Source organism: Hoplias malabaricus, chromosome 7 (assembly GCF_029633855.1).
Source record: "Hoplias malabaricus isolate fHopMal1 chromosome 7, fHopMal1.hap1, whole genome shotgun sequence".
In the NCBI taxonomy this organism is placed as follows: domain Eukaryota; kingdom Metazoa; phylum Chordata; class Actinopteri; order Characiformes; family Erythrinidae; genus Hoplias; species Hoplias malabaricus.
The window spans coordinates 21,047,217-21,067,512 of NC_089806.1; positions in this window are offsets into that span (position 1 = coordinate 21,047,217).

Consider the following 20,296-nt stretch of genomic DNA (forward strand, 5'->3'; position numbering starts at 1 on the left):
GCCGACATCCCTTCTTGGATGAGCACTCACCACTTGAAGCTGAATCCCAGTATATTGCTATTCTCTTTTAGAATTCCATGGTCACTCCTAAATGACCATTAGCTCTCGGGTAAAGTTTCTCTTTTATAAAATATTAAAGGGTTCACATAGGCCACTCAGGTGTTATTTCAAACTCTTATCAAGAGTCTTCTCCAGCTTCTGAAGGTCATTAGCACCCAACAACTAAGTCTGAACGTGGCAGCATGGCTTGCACCTTATACTCAACTTCTGCTTTATTGGATTCCTATAGAATTAAAACACTTGTATACAGGGCAGGAAATGGGCCACCTCCTACCTGCTAGCAATAATCAAAACTCAGTTTGGACCTTTGACCTTAAATTTGACCCATCATCCCTCAGTTCTCATGAAAAGAAACATCAGTACCGTTCTTTGTCCTGGCTTCAAGATGGCGACTGGCAATCTGAAAATCAAAGTCCCTCTCTGTATTCAAACAGGGGGAAGACTCATTCATTTGGAGATTTTTTAAATTAACACTCACCTTCTCCTCCTTGGATCACCACCTTAATGTGGTGGAGGGGTTTGCGTGCCTGCGTGAGCCTAGGAGCTATGTTGTCGGGGGCAATAGCCCCTGGTAGGGTCTCCCAAGGCAAATTGGTCCTAGGTGATGGGCCAGACAAAGAGTGATCCATAAAGACATGGATGAAAAAGAGAAAAACGTGGACACAGCCTCCCTTGCCCGGAGCAGGGTTACCGGGGCCTCACCCTGGAGCCAGGCCTGGGGGAGGGGCTCCTTGGCGAGCGCCTGGTGGCCGGACTTTCACCTATGGGGTCCGGCCGGGCTTAGCCCGAAGGAGATACATGGGTCCACTCTCCCATGGGCCCACCACCTGTGGGAGAGGTAGTAATCCGGGTCTGGTGCATTGTGGATCGGGTGGCGGTCGGGGTCGGGGGCCCTGGCGTTCTGATCCTCGGTTACTGAAACTGGCTTTTGGAACATGGAACGTAACCTCTCTGGTGGGAAAAGAGCCTGAGCTGGTGCGCGAGGTTGAGAGGTACCGGCTAGATATAGTTGGGCTCACCTCCTTGAGAGGGGCTGGATGCTCTTTCACTCTGGAGTTGCCCAGGGTGAGAGGCGTAAGGCAGGTGTGGGCTTACTCATAGCCCCCCGGCTTAGCGCCTGTACGTTGGTGTTTACCCCAGTGGACGAGAGGGTAATTTCCCTGTGCCTTCGGGTTGGGGAAAGGGCTCTGACTGTTGTTTGTGCTTATGCACCGAACAGCAGTTCAGAGTACCATGCCTTCTTGGGGACCCTAGAGGGAGTGCTGGAGAACACTTATTCTGGGGACTCCATTGTTCTGCTGGGGGACTTCAACGCTCACGTGGGTAATGACAGTGAGACCTGGAGGGGCGTGATTGGGAGGAACGGCCCTGCTAATCTGAACCCAAGTGGTGTTCAGTTATTGGATTTATGTGCTCATCACAGTTTGTCCATTACGAACACCATGTTCGAACATAAGGGTGTCCACAAGTACACCTGGCATCAGGACACCCTAGGCCGCATTTCAATGATCGACTTTATAGTCGTGTCATCTGACCTGCGGCCATATGTTCTGGACACTCGGGTGAAGAGAGGCTCTGAGCTGTCAACTGATCACCACCTTGTGGTGAGTTGGATCAGATGGCGGGGGAGGATGCCGGACAGACCTGGCAGGCCCAAATGTGTGCTGAGGGTTTGCTGGGAACGTTTGGCAGAGGAACCTGTCAGAAAGATCTTCAACTCCCACATCCGGCAGAGCTTCGACTGCATCCCGGGGGAGGCTGGTGACATTGAGTCCGAGTGGGCCATGTTCCGGACCTCCATTGTTTAGGCGGCTGAACGGAGCTGTGGCTGCAAGGTTGTCGGTGCCTGTCGGGGTGGCAATCCCCGCACTCGGTGGTGGACACCCCGGGTGAGGGGGGCTGTCAAGCTGAAGAAAGAGTCCTATCGAGCCTGGTTGGCTCAGGGGACTCCGGAGGCAGCCGACAGGTACTGAGGAGCCAAGCGGCTTGCGGCCTTGGCAGTCGCTGAGGCAAAAACTCGGGTGTGGGAGGAGCTCAGTGAGAACATGGAAAACGACTTTCGGTTGGCTCCAAGAAGTTTCTGGCAAACCGTCAGGCAACTCAGGAGGGGAAAGCAGTTTTCCACCAACACTGTATATGGTGGGGGTGGGGAACTGTTGACCTCGACTGGGGATGTCACCAGACGGTGGAAGGAATATTTCGAGGATCTTCTCAATCCCACCAGCACGTCTTCCGCAGAGGAAGCAGAGCTTGGGGACCCCGGGGGAGGCTCGTCTATCACTGGGGCTGAAGTGGCCAAGGTGGTAGGGAAACTCCTTGGCGGTAGGGCCCCGGGGGTGGATGAGGTTCACCCCGGGTTCCTCAAGGCTCTGGATGTTGTGGGGCTGTCTTGGTTGACACGTCTTTGCAACATCGCGTGGACATCGTGGGCAGTGCCTCTGGACTGGCAGACTGGGGTGGTGGTTCCCCTTTTCAAAAAGGGGGATCGGAGGGTGTGTTCCAACTATAGGGGGATCACACTCCTCAGCCTCCCCGGTAAGGTCTATGCGGGGGTACTGGAGAAGAGAGTCCGACTGATAGTTGAACCTTGGATCCAGGAGGAACAATGCGGATTCCGCCCCGGTCGTGGTACACAGGACCAGCTCTTTACCCTCGCTAGGATCCTGGAGGGTGCATGGGAGTTTGCTCAACCAGTCTACATGTGTTTTGTGGATCTGGAGAAGGCATTCGACCGTGTCCCTCGGGGTATTCTGTGGGGGGTGCTCAGGGAGTATGGGGTACTGGGCTCTTTGTTACGAGCTATCCAGTCCCTGTACAAACAGAGCAGGAGTCTGGTTCGTATGGCTGGCAGTAAGTCCGACTGGTTTCCAGTCGGAGTTGGACTCCGTCAGGGCTGCCCGTTGTCACCGGTTCTGTTCACAATTTTTATGGACAGAATTTCTCGGCGTAGCCAAGTGGCGGAGGGTGTCCGGTTTGGTGGTCTCAGGATTCCATGTCTGCTTTTTGCAGATGATGTGGTCTTGTTGGCTTCATCGAGCCGGGACCTCCAGCTCTTGCTGGACCAGTTTGCAGCCGAGTGTGAAGCGGTAGGGATGAGGATCAGCACCTCCAAGTCCGAGTCCATGGTACTCAGCCGGAAAAGGGTGGAGTGCTCTCTCCAGGTTGGAAGTGAGATCCTGCCTCAAGTGGAGGAGTTTAAATACCTCGGGGTCTTGTTCACGGGTGAGGGAAAGATGGAGCGTGAGATTGACAGGCGGATCGGTGCAGCGTCAGCAGTAATGCGGGCTCTGTACCGGTCCGTTGTGGTGAAGAGAGAGCTGAGCAAAAACGCAAAGCTCTCGATTTACCGTTCAATCTACGTCCCAACCCTCACCTATGGTCACGAGCTTTGGGTAGTGACCGAAAGAATGATATCGCGGGTACAAGCGGCTGAAATGAGTTTTCTCCGCAGGATGTCTGGACTCTCCCTTAGAGACAGGTTTAGGAGCTCGGACATCCGGGAGAGACTCGGAGTGGAGCCGCTGCTCCTCCACGTCAAGAGGAGCCAGTTGAGGTGGTTCGGGCATCTGGTTCGGATGCCTCCTGGACGCCTTCCTGGAGAGGTGTTCCGGGCATGTCCAACGGGGAGGAGGCCCCGGGGCAGACCAAGAACACGCTGGAGAGACTATATGTCTTGACTGGCCTGGGAACGCCTCGGTATACCCCCAGAGGAGCTAGAGTCGGTGGCTGGGGAGAGGGAGGTCTGGGTTTCTTTGCTCCGACTGCTTCCCCCGCGACCCGGACCCGGATAAGTGGTGGATAATGGATGGATGGATGGAACACTCACCTTACTCTTATTAAAATGTGTTATTTAACTGGTTTGTGATTCTCCTTCCTAGACATTAGCATGTTATTTTGGGTTGTACATATGTATTTTACATGCCCCCTTCTAAAAATCAGCTTTTAAAAATCAGACATTGATTTCAAATGAACCTATTTAGCCTTTTAAATTTAATATTACATACAAATAAGACTTCAGGATATTTGACTTCAACATATTTTCCCTTTAGGAGCTGACTTGAATGGCCACAATCAAAGCATAGAATGCCTTGTACTTGAAAGCTATATCATTATATCACACTGTTGTTAACAGTTAATGCATTAATATAAATTCACCAACACAAAGATGACACTTACAGAATAGACCCTCCATTATGCAGTCACTTATGGATCTGTTTGTGGATACAATGAGGACATACCAAAGTAAGTGGCATAGCTAGCCATCATACTGAAAAATGAAATATTAGTCACAGGCTAGGAGGTTGTCTGCCTGGAGTGGAGAGTCAAGGCAAATGTTGACTAAACGAAAGATGTAATAGCAGCGTCTGAGGCTATACTCAAGGCTATTCAACAGCTCTCAGCATACTGTGAGTCCTCTTCAATCAGAATTCAATTAAATGCTACGGCCACGTCTTAAAGCCTGGTGATCATGCATCAGTGGTGCGGGGAAGAAAAGAGAGAGATTAAGGTCTACAAGAAGAATCTATCCTTAACCTCAACATACAGTAGAAAACATCCTCCGAAATGTGGGCCTTGTGTAGTTCATGTCCCTGTGTATGTGAAAAAGTGAAAGAGAGAAAAAGAAATGCAGTTATTTCTGTACTCACAGCCAATATCAAAACTGATCTGCAGGCAGGAGGACTGCGGTCTAATCTTGTTAACCTGTTTACTTAAAGTAAATACTGATGTTTTATTCTTTCACAGGAAGTCAAAATCTTTCTACTTTTTTATACTGTATTTTTTACCATTTTAATGCATTTCTGAATGGATAAAAAGCCAATCTGTAAGCCAATCAGGGGCCAAGTTGGGCAAATAAATAATAACAATAAAGGCCCATGTATCAGAGAAATGCATATGTTTTCAGGGCCTAACAGAACCAGACACTGTGATAGATGACTCAAGCGGTTCTATTTGGCAGCCACAAGCTACACAAACAATAATCAAATCAATTAACATGTTTTACTAGCTGCCTTTCCGCCACTAAGGTCGTGGTGGGTCCGACCCAGAATCACTGGGGGCAAGGCGGGAAGGCGCACCCTGGAAGGCGCACCAGTCCTTCGCATGGTGATACACACTCACAATTATGGACACTTGTGATTCGCCAATCCACCTACCAACATGTTTCTGGACCATGGGAGGCAACCGGAGCACCAGGAGGAAACCCATGCCGACACGGTGAGAACACATCAAACAGACAGTCACCTGGAGCGGGACTTGAACCCATAACCTCCAGGTCCCTGGAGCTGTGTGTCTGTGACACTACCTGCTGCACCTACATCAGAATTAAGCTAGGTAACGCAGAATTAAACACGCCATAAAGGGGTTTTCCTGTTTGATGAGGGTAAAAGGCCACTTGGAGAGATACTTGAAACTAGTTTCTCAAGGAAAGGAAAGAAAATACTGTAAGATGTTGGCATTAGGTCTAGATAAGGTATTTAAGTAATAATTTTCCTAATGGAGAGTTTGGGGTTCAAAAGGACACTTGGCTCTTTCATCATCTAATGAAGAGAAATACTGAAACAAACTGCCATCCTTTTGGGGCGAGTGTTCTGAGTTTTCTACTGAACTGTGAATGAAGTGGAAGCATTTCCATGCATATACCAAATCATTACAAAATTGTTGCTATCATCATGAAAACACAGGAGAAAATCTCAAGACTAATTTTTTTGCCAAACTGAAGCAATTCCATGTATGATTTGTATGATATTACTTGTAGTAAAACTACAAAAAAAGCATTTTTGTCCCATTTCACAGATGTAGTGCATTCTAACTGTCAAATGCTCATTAATTATAATAAATATTCCAAAAAATATATCTGTTCTTTGCAGGAGTAAACACATTTAGACACCTGGCTCAGTTGTCGACATAGATTTTGTGACACGGATTCAGAGGAAGAAGATGATGATACAGATGAGTGTAGGAGGGCTGTTGAATGACCATATGCCTCAAGCCATAGTTCAGACAGTCACAGAAACAACTGTAGTTTCTCTAAATATGGAAACACGGTTGTGCAGATCAACAAAAAAGAGCCTTTGTGGTTTTGGTGTTTTTATTAGGTCAGAGAGAGGAAATGGAGTACTAATAGGTCAAGGACCTCTGGAGCTGTGTTTCTCATCAGCTCAACAATACATTTTCCTGATAAATTCTGAAGAACAAAAACAGTCATTTGATATTGATTGTTAAATTGAAATTAATCAAAATTAAGAAAAAAATGTAAAAAAAAGTCTGAAAAACTGTTTTAACTGATGCAGTGAACTAAATTAAAGACCAATTATAGAAAATAAAATATATATATATAGGGAAATGTCTAAATATGATTAATTCAGAAAATATATGATCCAAAATTTATAAATTAACTTTTTTTTAATTAACTAACTTTTTTCCAAAAAAATCAGTTTCATTGTAATATTATTTCATGTGTCAGGCTTTAAAGGGTTAACTGTAGGACTACAAGTGCTTCAGTATGACCAGTGGAGCTGAGAGAATGGACTGTGTAGAAATAATTATCATAATGTTCCTAATGTTATGGTTTATCAGCATGCACACACTCTTCACTGATAAATATCTTTTTTTTTTTTTTAATGGTCAAACATTTCTCATGCTGTTTTGGTCTGCACACTGGCATCTGCCTTTGGCCTGAGTAGGGCTAAAATGAAGGCCATAGATCCGTATATGAGAGATAAGGAAGCTACTTGGACACAGGAAAAAGAAGATTTTGATCAAAGCGTAGCTCTGAAGATCAGCATGGTAAAGCCATCAATTTGGAATGCCTTTATAAGCTATTTTAAAAACTCAGCAACCATTGATAAGTGTAACAACCGAACCAACAGAGAAGGACAACTGCAATTTGGGAGAGAAATCATAGCAGTGGAGAAAAACAACTGTCACTGAAATCCCAAGCAACGTCCAGAGTACGGCAAAGAAAGTAGGACCATCTGCTGCTCACACAAGTCTCCCACAGCACAGTTGTGAAGACTCACAGCAAGAAGCAAACTTCTCATCTGCAGAATGAAGAGAATTTGGTCTAACATACAGAGATAAATCAGTCAGACTCTGCCATAATGGTTATGCACAGATCAGTGAAAAGGAAGCTCAGAAATAAAGTATAGCAGAGGTAAAAACATCTGTTCCACTGAATGTTTAGATCCACAGAGGATGGTGTAAATGAATCTTTGATTGGGTTTAAAATAATGACAAAGGGTGAGTGAAGAAAATAAATAAATATATACAGTATAACATTTATTTATTTACTACATATCATACTTATTTCTTAATTATCAAAGGCTAACAACACAAAAAAAGAATTAGATACTATAGTAAAGATTCAGTTAGAAAAACATTTAATATAACAAATATGAAGATTCAAAATGCCAATAAAAATTATAGATGTCTATAGTCTTAAGTAAAAACAATCCAAAAGTAATTGCACTGACAATTACATACCAATGAAGAAAACAAAAGTGTTTTTCAAATGAATTACATGCCCTCTTAAACATCCTCACAATTCTGTTTGTTCATTCTTTGTTGTCACGCCTTCGTCCTGTCAGTCTGTTGTCCCCGCCATGTGCTTTATTCGCACATGGCTATGTTTTGTTTATATCCTTGTCTCCGCCCTCGTCCCGCCTCCTCGTCCGTGTCATGTGTTAACCCGTCCTCGTTATCTGTCCAGGTGTGTCTCGTTTGTGTCTGTATTTAAGCCCTCTTGTGTCACGTCCTGTTTGTCGTTCATTTCACATTCTCTTTTCTCCTTTGTCATGTCGGTCATGTTATCTGTCTGTCTCCGTAGTTTCTCTCGTCGTCGTTTCGTTTCCCTAGTCGTTGTTTCGTGTCGTAGTTTCTTTTCCTCTCTCGTGCCTTTGTTTACTCTTTAGTCTGTCAGTCCCGTTTGCCCTGTTTAGCTCCCCTTGTTTAGTTTAGCCTGCTTGGCTCCCTGTTTGTTTTCGTTTTGTTAAAGTCTCTTTGTTTTGTTGTTTTCCTTTATTAAATATACCGTGTTTTAGCAAATGCGTCCGCCTCAGTCAGTCCGCTCCGTGATTCCTGACATTTGTAAATAGTTATCATTCATACCAATTTCATAATTGTTTTAACAGGCTAAAAAACTGGTTTATGATTTATGTTTTAATTAGCCTGGATTATTTGCTCTTGTTAATCTTTTAACTCTGAAGCAATTAAAAATTTTGTTACAAAGGAATCTAAAGAATGTGCATATTCAAATACAACAGAATCTAAGTTTCTTCCCATCGTATGTGTATCTTAGAATTTTCTAAGATCCAGAAAGGTTAAATGAATATGAATATTGAATGATTTTCATTCATTTTTCAGTCTATTTATCCTTCCACTGTTGACTCTTTGTGTAGAACAACGTTCTGCATGAGATATGCAGCTTTTCACAAGCACAATCCAAAAACTGGCAGCTGAGTGATGTCATTGCTGTCGTGGAATTCTAGAAACGGGCAGCACGGTGGTGCAGCAGGTAGTGTCGCAGTCACACAGCTCCAGGGACCTGGAGGTTGTGAGTTTGATTCCCGCTCTGGGTGACTGTCTGTGAGGAGTTGGTGTGTTCTCCCCATGTCTGTGTGGGTTTCCTCCGGGTGCTCTGGTTTCCTCCCACAGTCCAAAAACACAAGTTGGTAGGTGGATTGGCGACTCAAAAGTGTCCGTAGGTGTGAATGTGAGTGAATGTGTGTGTGTTGCCCTGTGAAGGACTGGCGCCCCCTCAAGGGTGTATTCCCGCCTTGCGCCCAATGATTCCAAGTAGGCTCTGGACCCACCGCGACCCTGAATTGGATAAGCGGTTACAGATAATGGATGGATGGATGAATTCTAGAAATGTATACAGATTGTAAATGAGAGACTTTCTTTACTAATGGATGCTTTGTTCATATCCAGTAATAATAAAAAATGCACTTAAAGCTACTAGGAATCCATTTTGAAATTTTGTGGGGGTTTTTTGCATACTTTTAAACTTGGGTGTTATGTGAAACGTTCTGCAAAGTTTAAATAAAAAACACAAGACAGAAATATGATAAATCTCTTATCAAAAATGACCAGTAGTGCTCTCCTCTCAATGTAGAAAGGGCAGTCCTAAAAGTGGGTAACGGTTATGTCGCTTTTACCCCTGATCAGTCACAAGGCTACCACAGGCTACCTCCTCTCTGAGTTGAAGAGCCTGGTGAGTTAAAGCTTACGAGTCATCACAGCAAATTCACCAGTGTTAAATCAACACTATACGTGTTAAATTAACACTGTTAGTGTAATAATTTAACACTCTCAGTCTTAAGTTAACACTAATAGTGTTGATTTAACACTAGAGAATTTGCTGTGATTAGTAAATGAGCTAGCTATCCAGATATTGACAAAGCTATGGGGTATGGGAGAGAAAGACTTAAACAGTGCAAACAGATCACAAAACAATACAGAATGACCTGAATGGATTACGCCTGAGTACAGCAGAGATAGCAGCAACACTCTGTCGGCGTGTTTAACGGCATATCAGTGGACCGGCGCGCAGAACAGAGTAGCAGCGGGTAAAGCAGACACACTCAGTCGGCAGTACGGTGGATATAGACCACACACCACAGACACATAAACGACAAAGGTTTGCAAATGAACGACTGTATAATTCCAAATCTACCCGCCTGTGCCATTTTATCATGTAGTGTTAACTAAAAGTAAAATGACAACCACAGTTCAGAGTAAAAACCCAGAAAAAAACCTTCGACTGCTCTTTCTGTGTGTTGCCATGGTAACATAACCAGCATTATGTTCTCCAGTGATGGAGAGCTGTGAGTCATGCAGGGTCATTAATATATTGGACCACTCCCACACCATTCTCAGAGAGCTCTGAGAAGCATATTTTTGTCATTTTTGAGGAGAGATTTATCATATTTCTTTTTTGTGTTTTTTTATTTCAATTTCGCTGAACATTTCACACCCAAGTTTAGAATGATACAAAAAAATGCTCTCACTCTCTGTTCACAGAGCTGCTGTCTGTTTAAAATCTTAATTTTAAACAGACATTATTTTCTTTAATTTTTTTTTTGTAATGGACAGCTATATAAACACAACACAATCAATGACTTTCATTCTATTTTATTTTGGAGACATTTAAATACATCTCTGTTATTCAAGGTGAAATCTGAACTTGCAGAGAATGTTAAAAATTCTGGATGTTTCGGTGGATACAATTTCCTCAAATTCTTGTTCATCAAACCTATGCAAACTAAAGTAATATTGTAAGATTTTTCATAATTTGGATAATTGGATAAGCAAATATAGAGCTGGGGATTATCTTTTTCAGGTTCCGATGTAGTGATATATAGAGCTGGGAAACACGGGAACCTAACAATATACAAACATTTCCAAATATAATTATATAAATCTGTGGACCAGAGGACCCTGGGAATACAACAGCCAGTTGCCAATTAGCACTTAGCCTGTTAATGATGTTTATAGCTTAGTACTTCAGTAATCAGCTGAGTTCAAGGATTAAATGATGGTAGGAAGTCCAGGCTTTTCATTTCACTCATTTTCTGAGTAAATTCATCTTCAACAAAAAGCTCTGGAGGAAAGTTTAAAAGAACAGGACTGGTTCTTGATGTCAGATGGAAGTAAATTAAGTCATTTAATTAGGCCATGAAGGTTGAAACAGAACACTAGTGTTTGTAATCAGATATTCAGTGCTGTGAACTCACCACAAACTGAATAATACACACAGAGTAAAATATGACTTTTGACTGCAAACATATGCTTGCAAAACCATCAACAGATATAATAGCTGAGCAATGCAGCATACACTGGCTGTAGCCTTGCTGTGGGATCCAGGTAGAGACTATTTCCAATTTTAATTCTTCAGTCTTTACACTTGCAGAAGTGTAGATCTAACATGCACATTATCTAGAAAGTCCTCAGGGTTGAAAGACTGCCTTATGATTTTTATAAGGCAATGCAGTATGGCATAGTTCTGTTATTAATGTGAACCCAGAAATGATCCACAGTGACTACTTGGCAGACACATAATGGCAGAGAATCTGGAGGCTAGGTTTGGTCAGGTGATTTCCTCTATGACTTCTAATCTAAACAGTAAAACGCATCAGAAGCAACAAAAGCTTTAAGCACTGAACTCTCCTCATGTAAAAACCAAACACTAAGCAAAGGGGCAGAGCAAGAGCCTGTGGAAAAACTCTTAGAAATTTTTTCCCCCACATATTTTTGCAGAGCACTGGAATCCCGGTTCATATAAATGTTGAGAAATATATTCAAAAATGTTTTATTATTACATGGACTCTGCCAGAAAAGAGGGTACGTGGGTTTCTAAAGCAGTGGCTGTGTTCATATGACTTAAGCAACAACTGCTTTTAACTGTCCTTAGGTACGCTAACTCAAGAATCCAATTTCAGCTCTGGTCCTCCAGTGTTGTACAGGTTTCTAAGAAGCCGGTTGCAGGCTTCTGCAAGTTTTGAAGACAGAGTGGCCCAAAATCCATAAAACACCACCTGACATGGTGGGGTGTGTTAATGTGTTATGCTGGTATGAGTGGATCAGAACCAGCAGTGCTGCTGAACTTTTAAAACACAGTCTGCTCGCTGGACATCTACCTTATTGGTCCAACCTTGTAGATGTGAAGTTTGTGCTGGTCGTCTCCTTCATCAGTGGACACAGGATGCTGTCGGCTGGAAATTTCTGGTTGGTGGCAGTCCAGCAGCGACAATGAGGGTTTTAAAAACTGCTGTGTCTGATCCAGCACAAAATATATTATAACACCACTACCAGGTCAGAGTTACTGCAGTGCTGAGAATGTTCCACCACCTAAATTGTACCATAGAAAAACAGGGGGATTTGGGGATAAGAAAGTGTGCAGAGAAACAAGTGGACTAAAGTCTGGAATCGTAGACCTACTAAGTGCTCCTGTGGTCAGTGGGACTGACAAAATGGACAATGAGTTTAAATACAAGGTGGAAAATAAGTTTAAATACAAGGCAGGTGTTTCTAATGCAGTGATCACTCTTTGTTCATTCCTTAGCAATATTTCTGCTGGATCTTTGGCACTCAAAGGTAAAAGTGTTGTAAAGTTATCAGTGGAACTTGGAAGAATCCTACTAGACACAGGAAAGGTTAAAGAACTGAATGATCCTGCATTCATGTCACTGTTCACTGAGCAATGTTGATCATAGTGCTAAACCTAATTAAGCCAATTGTTTTAACTGAATCATGTTGGAGCATATGATTATTCATATTTTGCTTTCTGCAAAGGACAGGATGAGTTCTGTCAGTATGAAGCTCCACGCCAAGGCCAGTGCAGAGGCTCTCTCCCTGCCAGGCTTTGATCTGTTCCCAGTTCTTTACTTCCCCTAGCAAGAGGAACTGTGTGGCAGAGTTTGTGTGCTCAGGCATCATTGATTCCACTGTACACTTGGCCCAGATAAGCACTACTTCTGCAGAACGAATCGACAACCTTCCATTTGATCATTAAGTCTGAGATCGGCCCGCTCGTGTTTCACATTACCATTACAAGTAACCACAACACCACCAGTGAAAACTCTCCTTACTTCAATTTAACTTAGGGTTTTCCAGCCTCTTCATTTAACAGCCACCTGAAAAATCTAGCTGAACTTTCCAGTACAGATTCAAACCCTAACATTACAGGTATCCTTTGGAGAGGAAGGGTGAGGTTGGGGGAGAAAAAAACACATAGGCACAAAAGCAGCAGCTCAATTCCACATTAATAAAGAAAAATCTTTCCCTTGTTGCTCTGGCCTTTCTCTTCTTTGTGCAAATGTCTAAAAAGCTACACTGACTCTACAAACCCAGGCCCTTTGCAAGCACTGCTCTGTTGTTCAAAAGTCTTTTGTGCACTTCGATTTGTCTTGCACAATCAGCCATGTTCAAGGAGATCTGGGAGAAAAGGCATTGATTTATAGCAGAGAAAACAACCAACAATGGCCTTTTGTAGGCAATGATCATTTCCACTCTTCGGAGGCCTTACAGCTTCAGAGGAGCCTGGCCACGTCGTCATGGATTTTCTCAAATTTTCGCTATGCTTTTTGTCTGCTCATATTCTGATGGCTTAAACATAGATTTCAGCCTCTCACTAGCTAATATTATATGGACATAAAGGCACTGGTGTTGAATGTTATTTTGCAGCAAATCCATCTAAGACCAGTTGTATCATGTATCTGAAAATGCTCAAAGCCTCTGTGCCAGGGCTGTTTGAGTTTTGCACTACTTCAGGTTGCAAATAATGGCAATCAGTGGAGTGGATTCCAAGAGTTGATTTCATTCATTGACTTGGAAGTGAACACTTCTCATTTCTTAGTTATGAAAAGCATGACTTGTAATGACACTATGGTAAATAAGCGGCAGGCATGAAAAAGACCAATATACACTGGACAAAGTTTTATGAAATTATGTTCATGTAATGATTTTGAAGGTCACTCCATCTGTGCTACAGTAATAGATTCTACTCTTCAGGTAAGGATTAAATCTAGATACTGGAATTTTTTGGTAGGTTTTAATTGCAGTCTGCAACAAACATTAGTGAAGCCAGGTACTGATGTTGGATGATTAGTTCTGGACCACAGCTCCACTCCAGCACATTACAGAGGTATTGAATGGAGCTCCCTCACCCCAGAGAACACACTTCCAATTCTTCACAGTTCAGTGCTGCAGGGGTGATGGTTTCATGTACAGCCGCTACAGAGTATCCCATTTCATGTCTTACTTTTCTGTAAGCTTTTGAATAAGCCGTCTCTACACAACAGTACATTTATATAATGGGTGTACGTTAAATTAACAGGGTGTCAACAAACATTTGTACTTAGAGTAATTGGATGACCTACCTGACTTTAAAAGGTCAGTTTGGAGGGCTGATGTAAGCCAAATTGACCTGGGGGACTATTTACTTTTTTTTTTTGTATTTATTGTAATTATATGTTTTTTTGGAAGCAGGACACTTAGGAAAATCTTATATTATAATATAATCATGAATAATAATTAAAATATAATTATAATAATTTATAATTTATAATTTGCACACTACTGCACATTTACTACAGTTCAAAGTCTATGAGTTTTGGGCCATTTGACACTGTAGTCTTTCAGAGAGAAATGCCTGTGAATTTGTTCCTGCTTTGCAAAACTCTAGATGCATTTGTTTTGCATGAAACATTACAAATTTTGACAGTGCACAGTGGCCAGCACTGTGATTACCTCATTTTGGCGTACACATCATTGCAGCAGCTGAAGTGCGTTGAGTATAAGCAGCAGCACAAGATCACACAGGCAGGTATTACAGACCCTAAACTCTTATATTGAAATAATGTGCATTAAATAACTGACCACATAAATATCACAATTTAGCAAACAATCACCTTTTGGGTACTGGAACTTGCTTTGAATAACAAGGTGTATTAAGACATTTTTTAAATATATTTAGTACATAACATTTAATTATTTTTAATAGAGTCATGTCTGATGACACTTTCAGCATCTGTCACTACACACATTTATTTTTTAAGCGTAGCAGGTATAAATGTATTTCTACCTAGGAACAATGAGAACACAAACATTTTTAATACTGATGTTTAGAGGAAAATTTGTATTATGAAGGATTTACACACAAATTTCATGAGTACAGCCCATTATTACACACAGATATTTGAGCCCTTTTTCTACAATACAATGTCAACACTGATTCCCTCACCAAACAATCTCAAACTTATACATTTGACCATATTAGCAATTTCAGAACACGTAATTCTTCTTATTAAAGAGATATTGGAGAGGATGTTATTGCACAAAAAGATGTCTGTGAGCAAAGTAAGCGAGGAGGGGAAAAATGAAAGATTAGCATATTTGAAAGCTTGCTTAACGATGCAAATTCTGTCTGAATTTTAAACAGTGCAGGCAGGCTGAGCAACGCTACTATTATATCTTATTACCATACACACACACTCCACATTCATCCCCCATCTACAACTAAGACTATACCACCCCCACAGGCCCCAAGACACCCCCACACACAAAAACGCATCTCACCAATGTTGCACTACTATATAAGTCCATACTATACCGTATTTACAGCCCAAATATACTTTTATAAATACACTACACACACAAACACACACACACACACAAAAGACTACTTTCATGAATTTTAGAGCCATTACACAGACTTCCTTTCATTATGTGAAGACTTATCCTCACGTTGTACTATATATGTACTACTAGCTTAACCCTTAATTTATTCTAAAACGTCTCCATCTTATAATTAAATTGTATACTTCAAGCTGGTCCCCACAAGTTAGACAAGTTTCTACGGTGTGTGTAAATAAGATTGTCCCCGCAACGTTATATATTCCTGGTACACACACACACACAAGATTAAAAACAACTGACCCTAATTTCACTGAAGGTGTGTTATCCTGAAAGATTTTTTAAATGCCAAGCTGATTCTCATTTGCATAACAATAGCTGACATAAAGATAATAAAGGTAAAAAATAGCCTAAATAAATTGTACAGATAAAGCTGGTTGTTGTTATTTGGACTCATCTTGAAAGGAGTTGCTTTTCAAAGAAATGGGAATTCAGTAGTGAAATGGGGAAGGCTTTGATTCAAGGATATTAAAGAACAGTGGCAGCGTGTAAGATTAATCCTGGCCATAGGCACTCCATTTCAACACTTACATGCACTTTTCCACAGATAGACTATTCCATACTCTCCCTCAACGGAATTCACACACATTCAGTGCTTTATTAAAACTGCCCTGGAGAAAGATCTGCTGACTTTGTGCAGCTCAATCATAATATGTCAAATGTAAGACATCAGTCCATGCACTGGCCATATCAGGAGACCATGGAGTCCAGGACAGCAAAAGGGGCTTCTTTTCCTCTACTTCCCCAGTAACCTGTGGGGTCCCTCGAGGGTCCATTTTGGGCCCAGTGTTATTTTCTATTTACATGTTACCTTTAGGTCATATTATCCAGAAACATAATGTCTCATTTCATTGCTATGCTGACGACCTACAATTCCATACAAAGCATGGTGATGACTGCCTTATAGAGACTCATGATTCATAAATTTTCTTTATTGAGAGCAAAACAGAAGTTATTCTATTGGGCTTGTCGGATTTGAATTGCAGTTACCATAGAAACCTGGGCCATCTTGCACACTACGTCAAACCTCAAGTAACAAATTGAGAGATTTTTTGAGGACCTTAAGTCAGTGATCAAAAGCAGCTTTATTTTACTTGAGAAAACTTATGATAAAGTCATTCTTGTCACCAAGTAACATTATAATAAAAGGTGATTAATGCATTCATTTAATCTCGGTTAGATTACTGTAACTCACTGTTGCTTGGAGCCAGCCAGTCTTCATTAGCACATTTACAGTTGGTACAAAACGCTGCAGCTCATCTTCTTACTGGTTCAAAAAAGTATGAACACATTTCACCTATACTAGCATCTTTACACTGGCTCAACTCAGAATCCGATTTAGTTTCACAGTTTTTAAGGCTTTAAATGTGGTGGCTCACGGTTATATAGCTGAATTGTTTCAGTTATATACACCGTGAAGGAAGTTAAGATATGCTGACCAACTTCTCTTGAAGATTCCCCAGGCTAAGAAAAATTTAAAAGGGACTCTGGAATGAACTTCCTATTGATATCTGTCATGCTCCCTCTCTATTGGCATTTAAGTCGAGACTAAAGAAATGCATCAATGTTGTTTGGCTTTTGAAAATGGCTGATTGATGATTGATTTTTGAGTTTGGCTGATGGTGTTTCAAGCAATGTTTTTTTTTTTTTTGTCTTTACATGAGTTTGTTCTTAATTGTTTTCATGGCTGTATAAAGCACTTTGGTCCAACTTTAGTTGCTTTTAAATATGCTGTACAAATACATTTTACTTTTAATTTGCTCTCTGGAAGAGTGTAATAATACTCCTTTAGCAGGCTTCTAGCCAGTGTAGTGTTAGCTGGCACAACAGAATGAGTAATGAGTTATAAGTTAATGTTCTCTTCCAAGTGTTGTTTGGGCCATTGTATTTGTGTTAACAGCAGCACGGAAAAGGGCAGTTGACTTCGCATATCCTGAACGAATGCCGCGCTTACCTTCATCCTTCCAAGCTCGGCATTGTGTGTGACTGGAGGAAGTTTTAGCTAATATAAAAAAGGCTACTAGTGCTTCCCTGACCAAGATGATTGCATATGGTAAATATAAACATATTTAGAATTTGATATTTTTAACACTCCAAAAATGTAGGGACAGATGTTGACTGATGTTTTATGTTTACTTTCCTATTTAATTCTTTGGAAAAATGATTGCAGTTGAGTGGAATTTTTTGTTATGATAAAATATGTCAGCTGTTCAAAAATGCGCTGTCCCCATTGTTTAATTTCCTGCTTCATGTGCCATAGGAGATAGATCTAAACCACAAGCCGGCCAGTCAAACAATCATAGTGTCTGTAAAGCCACACTGTTGTAGCACCTAAAGAACTAGGCCTGGCATTATCCTGCAGCATGTTTCTCTCTTAAATCCCAGTATACCACACCCTATCAATAATACCTTCACAAAGATCCAAGTTAAACATGCCATGGGCAAATATGCGCACCAATAACATGACAGATGTTGGTTTTGTGACATAATTAATAAAAAGAATGAATGAATATTACTCTACAGATGTTTCTCGGATGTACTCAGCCAATTGATGAATTTCCAAATAACAAAAGATAATTCAAAAGAGGTTTTAGTGTTGCTGATGGCTGCACTGAAGAAGTTCTCTTCTACACCACCAAGCACAGAATACAAAATGAAAACAGAGCCTTTGTGCTGACACTATTACTTTACAGAATTGGTCTATAATGCTAGCCACACTGACACAGTAGAAGCAGAAAATGCTTCTTCCCATCGTACATTTCCTAGGAGCCATTTACTGTCTCCGACATGGCCTGATCAGCTTTAGCACTTCACACATCCGGCCCAGTCCACAGGCTTCTCCCAGGAGAACACATGCCACTCCTTAAAGCACACCATCACAGCATCCAGACAAGGTCGTTAGACTGAGCTGCGGAAGCCACAGCTAGCACCGCTGCCCCTGACACTCTGCTTAATCTGGATTTATGAGGAGGATGTGTGCCTGTGTGTGTGGAGAGAGATAGTGATTTGGCTTACTGTTAAAATGTTCCTTTTACATTCAAAAGTCTCATTCCATCTAAAAATTATTCATATATACAGTATGGTAAACAGGGGTAAAATTGTGACAGAGCCCAACTCAAGCACACTTGAGTGAACTGCAAATAGAGCTGAGCACTGCTAAACAGTACCATTCTCATCCAGAAGTCTAATTATATCTAGAATACTTTAAATATACAAAACCATAAAGGTTAATTTGGGATGAAGACTCCCAAAGAATATACGGATGTAGACAACAGGTTTTCCATTTCATGGAAACAGTATAACCTCACTTCACTGATCAGTACTTTGTTGTCATTAACAGAACCACTCTCAGGCCAGATTCTGGAGGCAGACAAAATATATTTGACTAAATACCATGAACAATTTAACTCTAGTCAACACTTGCGACTGGGTATATTGAAATTTAGTTCAAAAGCAGCTGCTGTAGAGCATCTCAATATGGTACATGCTTTTCTATGGGTATCATATAAGCTGTGTGTACTCAATCGATTGCCTGTTCACAATAAATGCACTTTATAGTAGCTGTATAAGGGGTGACTAACAAGTGAAATGATGAAATCTCTACATTAGATAAATACTTTTTTTTCTTTAATTAATTTTTTACTCGGGGTAGCACGGTGGTGCAGCAGGTAGTGTCGCAGTCACACAGCTCCAGGGACCTGGAGGTTGTGAGTTCGATTCCCGCTCCGGGTGACTGTCTGTGAGGAGTTAGTGTGTTCTCCCGTGTCCGTGTGGGTTTCCTCCGGGTGCTCCGGTTTCCTCCCACAGTCCAAAAACACATGTTGGTAGGTGGACTGGCGTTTCAAAACTGTCCGTAGGTGTGAGTGTCTGTGTTGCCCTGTGAAGGACTGGCGCCCCCTCCACGGTGTATTCCTGCCTTGCGCCCAATGATTCCAGGTAGGCTCTGGACCCACCGCGACCCTGAACTTGATAAGCGGTTACAGATAATGAATGAATGAATGAATTTTTTACTCACAGATTTTAACTTCAGATGGTTTGTTAAATGTAACATGACCAGTCTACTGAAAAATGAAGTGAACCATCAAGCTTGTGCTCTGAAAATCCCTGAGAGCATGAAGACTAAAGGCAATTTCAAATGTGCATTCATGGTTTAATTGCAATGGGGCATAAGTACTCTATAAAGAATGGGGAAGTATTATACAGAATGGAAGAAGCACACACAATTCTTCATTTGTAAGTTGGACATCAAAGTGTGCCCAGTAGGTGAAGTAACAATTCCTGGGGCAAATGTTGGGTTAGATCTCTGCTGAATCATTGTTATTTTTCAGTGGATTGCAATGGGGATACAATGTTGATGCAAGGATTGCAGGAAATGTAGTTCAACCTGCCTAATTTTAAAGCAGTTTCATGTTGTGAGCCAAAGAAAGATGGTTAATTTTTGTCCAGTGTTTAGGCAGAAACATGGCAATATTAAGACCTAACCTTTAACTTTTATACAACTACAACAGTGCACAGGACATACTTACTGTATTTTTCCACTGCATGGCACATATATGACATTCTGCTGTTTCCAGTTCACACTCATGGTTCCAGTACAGACTAAAGTGAGAGTAAAGCCAAATACAGACTAAATTTTCACGTGTAAACTTGCAGATTGCTTAGTGGCCAGAGAGGCTCATCAGTCATGAAGAAATACAGGCACCCTGCACAAACTGGCGGTCTGTAAAATGTCCACGCTACAGTACAGGCAATTTATATATATCCCAGTCAATCGCAGCTTAAAATTACACTGGTCTTTTGAAGAGGTAAAAACCTTTCGATTGGTGGCCAAAAAAAATAATGTATGCAAGGTGGATGGTGCAACAAAAAACAAAAAGCAATTCTGATCTGTCTGAACTGGTGAGGGGCTAAGCCATTTTCAATCCAATTAAAGCAAAAAGAGAAATACAGAATTAGTAGACAGTGCCTGACTTTACTGTGGTTTCCTACATTTTGGGGTGTGGGGAATGGGGCATGGTAGTGCAAAATGAAACTGGTTCCAGGT